Below are 11,421 nucleotides of genomic sequence, written 5' to 3' on the forward strand. Positions count from 1 at the left end.
TGTATGCTTTAGTAAGGTGACCTGCTCAAAGACCAGGGCGGATCCGGGTTTAGAGCTGATCAGGTTTGAGGAAGTATCCCCCTCCTTGGGTTTACGGCGTTCCGGGTTTAAGACAATGGGGTTTAGGGAAGTTCCAGGTTTAAGTTTATTGCTGCTGGGAATAGGGCGTTCCCGCTGCCTGAGTTCCCGATGAGTTCTCCTGGAATTGAGAAAGTATTTTTGGGATGTGAATTGTGCGGGCAGAATGAGATTTCCCCTGAACGTGTGTGGAGGCCGGTGTGAGTTCAGGAATAAAGAATTGCTGTTTGAATCCACAAAGCTGTGAGTGGCTCTGATCTTGTGCCCAGCCAAGACATTGGCAGGTGGGGGGCACTGGCCTGGAGGCTTCTGGGGGGCAGGCACCTCCTCGCGGGGGGGTGGGGGTGGGGGTGGGGGGTGGGGGCTCCTCGCTCTCCCGGTCGCCCGCACAGACCCTTCTCCCGTCCCAACGATTCCAGGTGAGAACAGAAAAGAGGGGTCGCGAGCAAGGTTCTGCCAGTGACTAGAGAACCCAGATGTCGGGAGCACTTCACCGAACAGGGTCGTGAGCTGAAAACGCAAATCAGCTCCAACCGGGTTCCATCCTCAGCACCACATACCAACAAAGATGTTGTGTCCGCCAAGAACTAAAAAATACATATTAAAAAAAATTCTCTCTCTCTTTAAAAAAAAAAAAGGCAGAACACTCAGTCAGTCAGCCCCACCTTGGGTCCGAGTAGGTGCCAGACAACCGTCGAGCAGGTGGTCGGTGGGGGGCAAGAATCTACTTCAAAGACATCTAAGTCACCAAGACCACCATATCCTGGGTTGAGTACATTTTGTTGACAAAAAATACAGAAGACAATATTTTTTTTTAATTTAGCAGAAAATAGCTTTCATTTTGTTTTCTCAGAAATGGGTCCTGCAGCTAAGATGGATTCTAGAACAGCTGAGACAGAGTCCCTGCGGCCACAGCTGCCTGCTCATAGAGCCACAGTGACTCCACTCCGTGGCTCCAGCCAGGAGGGGAGGTGACAAGTGATCAGGGGGATCAGGTAGTCTTACCACAGCACTTGCTTTACGTGACCAGGATCAGTAACTCGTCACCTCGTGCCTGATCTTACTTATCAGAACCTTATTCCTACAGTCTCTGACCTACAACTTATTGATGGCATTGATCAGTTCACACCACAAAAGTAAGAGATGTGCGAAACCAGCATGATTAGGAAGTGCAAAACCCTTAGAGGAGTCAAAGTACCTACCCCAGGAGGAGTGGCAAGAATTACAGTGGTGCCTGGCAGGAGAGCAGGAAAGCACATAACATGGCGCTATCAGGCACATAACGTGTGGGTGGCAGGCTGTGGCCCACAGGCCATCTCTGGCAGCATCTGTGTGAAGTTTCATTGGGTAAGCCACGCCCGCTCTTTTCATGCAGTCTCTGGCAGCTCTAACTCTGTGAGGAGTTAAAAGATGCAAAAGACTGCATGGTCCAGGAAAGCCAGAAGACAGGCCATCAGTCTTTCCAGAGAGCTCTGCCAGTCCCTGAGGTAGAGCTTGATATACCTAGCCTAGTTATCTCATTCGTTTAGAAGCCAGCTTGTCACAAGTTATGAAGGATTCATTTCTGTTTTCTGTAAAAATATCAGGATGTCTGTATGGCCTGGCCATTAGTTGATGTTGTAAAGCTGATTGGAATGCCTGCCCGTGCCCTGAACTCACCCAGGTCCGGTTTTCCCTGACCATATAACAACCCTTTCCTAAACCTTAGTGACGCCTCATAAATTCTGGCCCTCCCTGGCCAGATAACGACCCTCTCTGAGTCTCTAAGATCTCCATAAATTCTGATGCCGGGCCAGCAAAAATGTAAACTACCATTAGTGTGATGCTTGTCAGAGTTCTGTTATCTGTAACCCCCTTTGTGTAACTTTTTGGGCTATAAAACTGGGCCACAAAGAAGCCTCGGGGCTGTCTTGTTCCCGCCGTTTTGAGAGGGAAAGGCAGCCCGGCCGGTCGAAATAATAAGCTTGCTTTAATTTGATTTTAATTGGAGTCAGTGGTCTTTTCTTGCGTCCTGGTCTAACAAGCTGTCTCCATCCCACTGCAGAGGGACCAGGGCACGGTGGCCCACAAACCGTGTGTTTGAAAAAGCCATCCACAGAGGAGAACAGTGGGCAGCAAGCACATGGCCAAGAGTCACCAGCAGTCAGAAGCGCAGATGAACAAGGGTGTGTGCCTGAGCAGTGTTGAGGCAGGCAGCACCCGGGCACCCAGTCTGCATAGCCTGGCTTAACACAGCTCCCCTTACGAAAAGCACCACTGTCCCTGCCGTAGAGATGCTGAAAGCGCAGGTGGAAGAGGTCATTGGCAGGGAGAGGCTGGTAGGGAGTCTGAAAGGATGTGGACAAAACCCGGGAAGATGGACCTGGTAGCTCTCATGGATGGTTGTGAGCGTGCCCTCTATGCTCAACCCATGGGTGTGCCTTCTTTGTGGGGTGGCCCTGTCAGTGCCCACAAATGGTCACATGGGAGCATCTTTTTGCTGGGTGTTTTTTTTGACTTTGAGCCTCTTGTCCACGTTTTGTTGGTTGTTTGTCTTTTATTGCACCGTAGGAGTTGTGTATCAGTTCTGGATTTGAGTTCTTTGCCAATGCAAATGTGCAAACATTTTCAAAACCGGATTTTAGCTGGGTATGGTGGCATATGCCTATAATCCTGGTGGCTTGGGATGATGGCAAATTCAAGGCAGCCTCAGCCACCTAGTGAGACCCTGAACCAAAATAAAAAATAAAAAGACCTGGGAGTGTAGCTCAGTGGTAAAGCACCCCTGGGTCGATCTCCAATACTACCAAATAAACAAACAAACACTACCAAGTTTTAACTAATTGAATCCAATTATATAGTAAAAGGACCAAGTGGAGTTTATTTCAGGAAAGTAGTTGCTTTAACAAAACTAATATAATCTCCAATATTAAAAAACTAAAAATAAAACCCAATATCATTACCCGTCGCTTTCCCGGCGACTTAAACATTCAGACTTTTTGCCCACCCAGGGAGCCATTTGCTGGGTTGCTAGAGACAAACACTCAGGAGTCACTCCAGGGGAACTGGGCTAACTGGGCCGTGTGAAATAACCACACAAGAGACAGAGATACCTTTTTCTATGGGCTCGCTGTGACGGCTCCTCTGACCTTAAGGGTCCGCAGAAAGAGAGAGAGCAAGTGCTGACCCCTTTTATTGATGAGAAGCCATTCAAATGAGGCCAGGGGTCAGGTTTCAGGGGGCTGAGTCTATCTTCATGATGTCCACTGTCAGCAGGTTGACTGACACCTGGGTAGGCCCCACCCAAGGGCACAGTAAGAGAAGGGGACACACAAAAGGTGTTTCCCTGGAACATTCTATCCCAAACAGGGCAAGGGGTGATATTACAAAGGAACAGGTGAGCATAGCTCCCGCCCCCGTGGGGATGTAGGAAGGCACGCCCATGCGAGAAGACATAGTCGCTCGGACCCTAAAGATTGGGGCTATCGGCAGGGTTGACCCACGATGTCACACCAATCAGAAGGGGAGACAGACTCAGCCACGTGCTACTTTGGCCTCCCACAATTATCCTAATGCATTCAGAAAAAATTTGAAAAGATACAATATCCATTCCCAAAAGAGAGAAATAATCAAAACAAAGCAAACCCTCTTGCCAATCTCAGAATAGAAAGGAATGTCCCCAACATGACAAAGGCCGTCTATAAAGGACCTATAAGTGACATCTGACATAATGGTGAAAGACTGAATGCTTTGCCCTAAGAGCAGGTGTCTCCTCAGCACTCATTGGTAGCACTCCAATGGGAGTTCTAGCCAGGCCACTCAGAAAAGTGCAACTCGTGGAAGGAGCAGAAACTATTGTTACTCACAGATGACGCACGTTTCAGTGCAGAAACTCTGGTGGAACTCTAACAGCACAGAATGCTATCAGAACTAATAAATGAGTTTATTAAGTGTGTAGGAGACAAGATCCATATATAAAAATTTATGAATATATAAAAATTTCACTTCTATATATGTGGGGAGCCATCCATGAATCACTTGAGGATCTTCACTCGGAATGGAGCCTGGAGATTGAGGTTTTTCCTTGGGAACTATCCCGCTATCTCCGCTCCACGAGGAGGACGCTCTGGTAGCTCTGGAGTTGGACGTGACTCATGGGGAACTGGACAGCCCACCTCTACCTTATTTGGCAAAGAACATTCCATGGAAAACTTTTGATGTTCCCTGATATACATAAAGCAAGTGCGGGCTCCACTTGACTCATTTCAGTGTGGAAGCTTGATCCCTGAGATCCGCTAGCCTGTCCTGCCCCCACTTTTAAAACCACCTTCTGTGTTTTTTTTTCCTGCCCTACCTTTTTTAGCTTTCATTCTGCAGCCAGCTCATTCCACCAAGAGGAACCCCATTCCCACTACTCGCACTGGAAGTGGGTAGAACATTGGAGGCATTAAAAATCTTTTTTTATAGTATAAACGTATGAAATATGCTGGGTGTGGTGCCTCACAGTTTTTATCTCAGTCACTTGGGAGGCTGTGCCACGAGGATTGCTAATTTGAGGCCAGCCTCAGCAACTATGCAAGAGCCTGTCTCTGGATTCTTATACTTCTGTCCTGCATCCCACACAGGCTATGAAATTTGGGTTTTCCTTGTGTAAAATGTGCTGGCTGAGAAATATGGTGAAAAATCACAAGACTCAGAAATAATCTTAAAAAATAAGGGTGGGACAGCTCTGCAACCCGAGGGGTCCTGCTTCCACACTGGAAGGAGAGAGTGCTTGAGAACCGTGGTTTGTGTTTTCTTCATTTATACAAGGAGGCTTCAGAAGGATTTCAATGGAATGTTATTTTGCTAAATAAGGAGGAGGTGGGCTGCCCAAGCCTAATGGGTCACACCCAAGTCTGGAGCTAGGAAAGCTGTCCCACTGGTAGAGCAGGGAGATCTCCCAGAGTCCCTGGGCAGCCTACCCACAGGAATGCCGGGATCCTTCCCAAGCGGAGACCGAAGTTCCATGGGCCAGCACTGAGTAAAAGAACACTCAGGCAGCGTCAGGGGTGGTGTACCACATATTCCTTCTTTTCACTTTGCAAATGATGAGCTGCTGTTTTTGATAATCCCAGCCTAATTCCCTCTTAAGATTAGGAGCCATGTTGTCAAAAGTTATAAAAGATTCATTTCTGTTTTCTGTAAAATATTAGGATTTCTATTTCACCTGGCCATATTTTGATGTTTTAAACTTACTTGGAATGCCTGCCCGTGCCTTGAACTCACCCATGCCTGCTTTTCCCTGACCACAAAATAGCTCTCTCTGAAACCCTAATAGCGCCTCAAAAATTCTGATGTTGGGATCTAAGTTTACTCCCTAAGTGCTGAACCATTTAGACCATTAACCTACTACCTGCCTTTGTATTATGCTTGTCAAAATCCTGTTATCTGTAAGTTCTCCAGACACCCCCCTCTTTTTACAACTTTCTGTGCTATAAAGCTGCACTCCTAGAGAGCCGGAGAAGTCTTCTATCCCACGGGTTTCAGGAGAGGGACAATCCTGGCTAGTCGGAATTACAAGCTTGCTTTAATTTGATTTAAAATTGGAGTCGGTGGTCTTTTCTCTGCATCGTGGTTTTACAGTTTTACATCCTCTTGTTCTGAGGATGCGACATCCTATCATCACAATACAATAGAGAATTAATAGCATAGATAACAGTCCAATAACACACCATGCAGACTGTTTCAGCATGTTTCCAGGATTAAGGCCATTAAATTCTTGAAGCATTTGATCAGCTAGAGAAGTGGGATCCAAAAGATCGATTTCGCTTTTGAATACCCTGATGTGGAGATGTAACTCCAAAAGATCTAGGCTATTATTATTGTTCCATCAAATACCCATTAGATGATTTTTAATTTTTTTCCAAATTTTGGGAAACATGAATTTTGGTTACAATAATACAGGCATACTTACATTAGCATGGCATTTAAGTCTTTGTTAGCATTGGAGAACAGAAAGCTTATTATTGATATCTATAATAATGAGTTCTAGAATATTTAGTTTAGTTGCAAACTCTTATTAATATTTACCTAATTGTATAGGACTTTAGAAATATCTTGAGCCAAATTATTAAGAAAATTAACTTAATTAGATTACATCTTTTACAATTTATAATTTATATAAGAATAAACTATCTTCATTCTTTCCTCTAATAATTAAAATATAAGAGGATTAAATATAGGTTTACAGGCCACAATAGGAACCCTTCTTGTGATCCCTGCCCATAAAATTAGAAATGGGGCCATTTGCAGGATGGAGAAAATGAGGCCACAATTGAATGCCAGAGATCCCTTTTTGAATATCACCTTTCCCGAAAGTTAAAATATCACCAATGAAGATTTCAGGGGTCATAGCAACATGAGAGAATGGGTTATGTCCATAAGCAAGGTGAATATGGAGACAGATATAATTTATATAATAAACTACATTTCTCTTGAATATATCTCACGGTAAAAGGCAAAGCATCAAGTAAATGCATGCATAAAAATATAAATTATGTGTTTCCTGTTGAGGAAAAAACGGTTAGAAGCAAATAGACATATATGTTAATTATCCTATGAATTAAAGATTATAGATTATTTAAGCAACTGGAATAAAGAATGAAGATAGTTTATTCTTATATAATTACCTAATTTAATTTGAATCTTATTGAATCATATGATTTAAAAAGTATTAGATCCATTTTTATTTTATTTTAAATATTATGAGTGCACTCTTATCTATGTGAACTTTGGCATTATGTAATGTAGTTAAAATAGATTTTTTATGCAAATATTTAGAAATCATATGATTTAAAAATCTTACAAATATCAAAATATCCATAAAATAGAATATTTTAGGTATGGAAGATGCTGGCATTTTGTTTTTATAATTGTTAGATTTATTCCCAATAACATCCTTAAAGAGAAAAAAATAATCAAGCATAATTATAGTTATTACTGTTACAGAAAAGAACCTTGTAACATTTTGTTAGTGGTGTGGCCCTAGAGAAAATGGGAAGTTCCTCAAGAAGCCTGTCAAAGGGATGAGAAATCAGTTTATCTGACTCAGCATCAGGAGAAAGTATGCAGGAATCAGACTGGTGTTGTGGCTCAGAGGGAGAGTGATAGCCTACGTGTGTGAGGCACTGGGTTTGATCCTCAGCACTACATAAAAATAAGGCTATTGTATCCACCTATATTTAAAAAATAAATTTAAAAAATGCAGGAATCCATCTAATTGAATCCTGTCTGTGAAGAAGTGCTTTTGTTAGCGAGTATATACTGGAAACCATGAAAGAGAATTTTGTAGCTGGGTGTCAGGAGCAGGAACTGCGATGTGCAGGCTCGGTAATACTGGGTGTCTGTCTTTGTGAGACACTGGAACACAGGTCAGCAAAGCTGAGACGTGGGGCTGCCACCCCATTCCCCAGAGAACTTATTTCCGGAACATGTAAAGACCTCAAAACTCAATAAGAAAACTGCTCAGGTTTTTAAAAATGGACAAAAATATTTGAATAGCAGCTTGTCAAAGAAGATATGCAAATGGCTAACAAGTGCATGAAAAAGTTCAACTTCATTATTAATTAGGGAAATGTGAATTAAAACCACAGTGAGAAACCAACATGTATCTATTAGAATTGCAAGAAGAAGAGTAACTGTACCCAATGTTGGTGAGGATGGGGGAATTGCTCTCATTCGCTACTGGCAGGCATGCAATGGTACAACCACTTTGGAAAACTAATGGGCAATGTCTTAAAATGTTGAACCTACCACATGACCCAGCCATCTACCTGTAGCTATTCATCCAAGGATTAAGGAACTGTCTGCCCATTCAAAGACTCTAAAGCAATTCTATTTTATTTTTAGTCATTCTAGCAGATGTGTAGTGCTCACTGTCATTTAGGATGGGGATCAGCCATAATGAAAAAGAATCTATGTAGCAATTACTGTAAAGGGAAAATTTCTAAGCTGATTCTAAGCTGCAAAGCCTGAGTTAAAGTGTAAAAGACAGGGCATTGTAAAGTTTCTAAACTGCAAGGCCTGGGTTAAAAAGTAAAAGACTAGGTATTGTTAAAATTCCTCTGCTACCCCTAGAACCTGTAATCCCTGTAGCTGTTAGGACAATACCCGAACTGCCCAGTAAATATTTCCACTGATTCCCTGGTTGTTTAATAGCTAAGGGCTCTGAGTAGCTCGGCACGTAGGCATCCAGGCCCCAAAACCAATCAGTTTGAATGTGTACCCCGCTTAGGAGTGACCAATCACCCCTGCCCAGCCTGTTCCCGCCAATGAATGTACTAATCATGTCTCAGAGTTGTTCAATTTTCCCGCGCCTCATGATGATTTGTTCTGATGTATACAAAGCCCCCCCCCCCCCGCCCTCTCCAAAAAGTGTACTTAAGCTCTGCTTGACCTCTGGGCTCTGGGCTGCTCTATCTTCCTGAGTGAGCCTGGAACCTCAGCATGCTGAATTAATAAATCCCCTATGCCAATTGCATGAAGTCAGTCTCTTGTGTGGTCTCTTCCTCCGACGATTCGCCGGACCCTTACATTACCTGTTCTGTGTTTAGGAGAAACCCTGTAGTTCCTTCCCTGGACTAAGATCTAAGACACCAAGTCTGACGACATTTCTCCCTGCTTTCCACCTCAGAGGTTGGCTTAGTCTGTGCTGCTACAGCTGAATTCCTGAGGCTGAGTAATGTATAAAGGGATGTGTGGGGTAATAGTCCTGGGCCTGGGAGCCAAGTTTAAGCAGCTTTGGCAACTGTGATTCCAACATGGCACCTCAACACTGCACCCTCACAGGGCAGAAGGTAGAGGGGCAAAGAGGGAAGAGAGGGATACAGAGAACATGTGCCCCCACCAAACCTGTTTTAAAGGCATTCATCTCTTTGTGAGGGCCTCCACCTTATAACTTAGCACATCTCTAGACCCCACCTCGCAGAGCCTCAGAGGCAGCACAGACACAAAACAGCTTGTGTAGGAAACAATCATAGTTATCTGTTATTAATACTGAAAGTTTAAAGGAACAGCTGTGCAGTCATTACATTTCCTCTCTCCCTCCCCTGGGTTTCAAATACTTTCACGGCTACAGAAGGGAAACTTACTGAGATTCTTCTTTGCTTGTTAGCATTTTCTATAGAAATGTTTGTGTCATTTTCAAGCCTCAAGAAAATTCAGTGTTACTTCCTTGCAGCCACAAACAGAAAGATTCTGTCTATGTGGACCTTACAGTCAATCAAACAAACAAACGAAGCAGATAATTTTAGATGGTGTTGGCACACAGAAAACAAAAGAAGGTAATGAACTGAGAACTAGGGAGAACTAGTCAGAGCTGGTTAGTGTCAGGATGTGATGGCCTGAGATCTGGAAGAAACAATAACCCACAACTGGACGAGGAAGAACATTCCTGCCAGAGGAAACAGCAAGAAAGGCCTGGAGGCAGGAACCAGCTGGCCCTGCTGGAGGGGGCTGGAATCCAAGGGTGAGTGGGCAGGACATGGACCGAGCTTGCAAACTGTCCTCCTGTGTCCTAAATTATGAACTGGAGTTTGGATTTCACTCAGGCCACAACAGGAAGCCAGTGCAGAAAGAAGCAGGGACCTGATGAGATTCTAAAGGTGCCCTTGGCTGGCCTCAAGGGCATGAGCTGGGGGAGCACTTTCCTCACCTCCAGTGCTGCTCCTCTACAGCATCTCGGTCTGCTCCGTCCTGAGGGGTGGGAATCGTGGGCATACCCTCCATGGACTGCTTTTCTCTCCAGAACCCACTCTTTGTCCAAACTCACCTTCCTGCTGCCTGGGAACCCTCCCAGAACCTTGCTCCCTTCTCCTTACCTCTCTAGTGAGACTCTCAAATTCAGTCTGTATTAGTCTAACCCTCATTCACCGGAAAGCGCTCCTCTGCCTTCCCACAGTGAGTCCCAACACAACCCATGCAAACCCAACCCACAAGCCTGCTTTAATGACCTTCTGTTGCTAGTGGAAATACCTCCAAGATCTCTCTTGCACACTGCTCACTCAAATCTAGAACCCTACATGGCCACCCAGTGTTTGGGCTCAGTTCCTACACTTCCTTCTCCAAATTAGCTGCCCAACCAGTTTTAGAATGAAGGCCTTGGTTCCACTGGGTCCCAACACTCAGTACCCCCCCCCCCAATCCCAAGGTGCCAATGGAAGAAGAGTAGTGGAGAAGGAAGAACTTTAATCTGGATGTCAAAGCAGGAAGACAAAGGGGCAAAGGGAGTCCTGGCACAGAGGAAGAACTGTGACTGGGGCAGGAACTCTGTATAATCAAATCTTGGTCAAACTGTGGTCTGGCTGATCATTTTCTCAACTCTGGTTCGCTGAGGTGGCTCTGGAGAAGTCTTACCTCTGAAGTGGCCATTCAGAACCCAAGAGCAACTGCTCTTGCTTGTGTGTGTGTGTGTGTGTGTGTACAGGGTGGGGGCAGCCTCAGTTTCCATCAGGGGGTAACTCATCCTGCTTAGGGGGGCTAGGCTCAGATCTTCCTGCAAAGTCAGAATTTTGAAAATTATACTAGATTCTTATCTTGGTGTCCTCGGTCTTGAAGGACAAGAGACATTAAGTAAACATACGGCTGATCAACTTTATATTGGCAGCTTTCTGGTCTCCTTAAGGAATGTGTCTTCTTGCCCCCATTTCTCCTCATTCTTGTCCATCTCTATACATTCTCCACTCCAGCAGCTTAAGTCACCTACTTATTTTCTAACATGCTCCTCAGCCTCTGCACTTTCCCCTCTCGGCCTGACCCACCTCTCCATCTGTTTGAACATGCAAAAGTGTCTTCCAAGGGTCAATGTGCTTCCTGGGGACACTCTCCCCGTCCTGTCAAAGCTGAGCCATGGCTTCTCTACAAACTATGGTGTGCACACCCCTCTCCAGAGCCACTGTACTCCATTTCTTCCCTCGTGTGCTCTCCTGTCCTCCCTACACTGTAGATCCTGGCTGTCACGGTTTAGGCTCAGTGAATGCCCGAGACCTGAGCCCGGTGGGCGTGAAAAGTTACTTTCCCAGTAAGAAGGTGAAGAGGGGAAGACGCCCCGCACAGGTCAGGCCCTAGGACCCTGGGCACCGGTGGCTCCGCCTGGGGTCATGGGCCAACTAGGGCCAGAGGCCCGGGCTGGAGCCCGTTCCACTCCCAGTCCTGCTCCTGGGCCGCGGTCGAGCCAACAGCCGGGGCGGGCCTCCAGGGCCCGCCATCGGCAGGTGCGGGGCAGCCCGGCCTTCGCAGCGGCGTGCCCCGCAGGCGAGGGGGGCTCAGGACCGGGCTCCTCATCTCGGAGGACCGGCGCAGCGCGCTCAGCAGACGGAGCTCAGG

The sequence above is a fragment of the Urocitellus parryii genome, chromosome 15 (assembly GCF_045843805.1).
Source record: "Urocitellus parryii isolate mUroPar1 chromosome 15, mUroPar1.hap1, whole genome shotgun sequence".
In the NCBI taxonomy this organism is placed as follows: domain Eukaryota; kingdom Metazoa; phylum Chordata; class Mammalia; order Rodentia; family Sciuridae; genus Urocitellus; species Urocitellus parryii.